The sequence below is a fragment of the Amphimedon queenslandica genome, unplaced genomic scaffold (assembly GCF_000090795.2).
Source record: "Amphimedon queenslandica unplaced genomic scaffold, v1.1 AMPQUscaffold_12838, whole genome shotgun sequence".
In the NCBI taxonomy this organism is placed as follows: Eukaryota; Metazoa; Porifera; class Demospongiae; order Haplosclerida; family Niphatidae; genus Amphimedon; species Amphimedon queenslandica.
The window spans coordinates 4,550-6,751 of NW_003546926.1; the positions used below are offsets into that span (position 1 = coordinate 4,550).

A 2,202-nucleotide genomic window follows, 5' to 3' on the forward strand; every position below is an offset into this window, starting at 1 on the left:
CAGAGCAGCTTACTGTACCAAAGTGTCCATTATATAGAGGCTACACTGTAATACATGTACATATGTACTTGTACATGTACATGCACATATACTCTGCCTTTCTTTCTTTTATGGAGAGATGATACCTTCACTTGAATTACTAGCCAACATGAGCTATCAAGCAAAAGTTGTAGAAATAATGGCTGCTCACGTTCACGATGTAAGACCACTTACTTTATTTTAACTATTAATATTATTTATTTATTTATTTATTTGTTGTTGTTAGATATTTAATGTTAGTGAGGAGGAGTTGAAACTATTAGAGAATGAGTCGATTGAAGATGAAGGAAATGAGAGATTCGTTGGAGAAGAGGATGTACCACACACTCAAAGTAAAACACATAAGTTAGAAAATAAGCATAAGCTATATAAGGTATTATTAGGTATATGCAGGGATTTTTTCAGAAATCGGCTAATTTTTTTAAATGGGTGTAACTTAAAAAATTTAAGTTGGAATCAGCTCAAACTTTTTACAGAGCATAAGGACATCAATATGTATCCGAAAATAGAATAAAAATTGGGGGTGATTTTTTAGCCATTTTTTGGAAAAAACCATGGGCTATAGCACAGGGTATTTTTCAGAATTTTGGCGTTTTCTTAAAATGGCAGTAACTCGAAAAATTGAAGTCAGAATCAGCTCAAACTTTATACACAGCATAAGGACGTCAATATGTATCAGAAAATATAATAAAAATTGGGGATAATTTCTGAGCCATTTTTTGAAAAAACCCATCGGCTATAGCCTTGGGTATTTTTCAGAATTTTGGCGTTTTCTTAAAATGACCATAACTTTAAAAATTGAAGTCGGAATTGGTTCAAACTTTCTACGCAGAATAAGGACATCAATATGTATCAGAAAATGTAATAAAATTTGGGAGGGATTTTTTAGCCATTTTTAATCCATGGGCTATAGTACAGGGATTTTTTAGAATTTTTGGCATTTTTAAAAATTAGCCATAACTCAAAAAAATTGAAGTTAGAATCAGTTCAAACTTTTACAGTTGACATCATTACATATTATTATTATTATTATTATTATTATTATTATTATTATTATTATTATTATTATTATTATTATTATTATTATTATTATTATTATTATTATTATTATTATAGTCACTATTGATGATGATGATAACAAGAGACTATCACTAACACCTTTCTCCACTCCACCAGAACAGTAAGTGGGTGTGACTGAGGGTGTGGTTACATGTGTACTTAACTTGTAGGCGAAGACATAACATGGAGGAGCTACATGAAGTTGCTAAAGAATTCGATCCACATCATCTTGGAACAGGAGGAGGAGGGGCAGGAAGAACAAGAGTACACTCACAACCAGCTATGAATGTAGGCACATACCGTATGGCTAGAAAATTTCGAGGGCATAAATTTTCGTGTTTTAGTGAAAAGCTCTTAATTCTTTAATTTCGAGGGAGTTAAATTTTGTGTTTTTGCACGTGCACTTGCATTAAGTCATTGATTTTCACGTGCTGCACATGCGCAGTGAGCATTTCCATGGTATTAATTTTCGTGGTTAAGAAGTTACCCACGAAATCTGCGAAATTAAATACCCCACGGAATTTTCTAGCCATACGGTACTTAAATACATTTACATGTAATAATGTTTGTCCTAATTTAAACTGATGGTGTTACTTGTTATTAATTTATTATTATTTAGATGCATCCTCACACCTCTCCTCTCATTCACGACTCAAGGAAATGGACATATAAATATGAAGGAGGCTCAGAGGAACCCAGTCTACCAGGTACTTCGGACGACCACTCCTTCTCCGACTCCGTCTTTGACTCAATAAAGCGTCGACTCCGCCCACACTCGTCGGCCGTGACCATGGAGAATACCCTCGCACCTTTATTAGAGAAGGAGGACCTTCAGGATGATGGGGGTGAGGCGGGAGGTACCTCTTTGCCTAATGTTGAGGGTGGATCAATACCAGTAATGGCTAGTAGGAGAAGAGCACATTCTCTGACAAAGAACATGTTAACTGTGAGAGTAGAGGAGGAGGAGGAGGAGGAAGAGGAAGAAGATGAAGTAGATGAGATACAAAGAAGTTGTGAAAATGTATTTCGTAAGAGTAATCTTGATATGGGGCCAGTGAGACGTCTTTTCTTAAGTGAAAGTAACCTCCTACAAGCAAGCAACTC

The 2,202-nt window shown here is 35.1% G+C and overlaps 1 protein-coding gene across 1 annotated transcript in view; it reads right to left on the reverse strand.

The window, feature by feature from the left end:
* Positions 1 to 2,202, reverse strand: part of LOC109586557 (uncharacterized) — a gene marked incomplete at its 3' end in the record, with an annotated part of 13,766 nt that overhangs the window by 3,179 nt on the left and 8,385 nt on the right. The window lies entirely within an intron of this gene.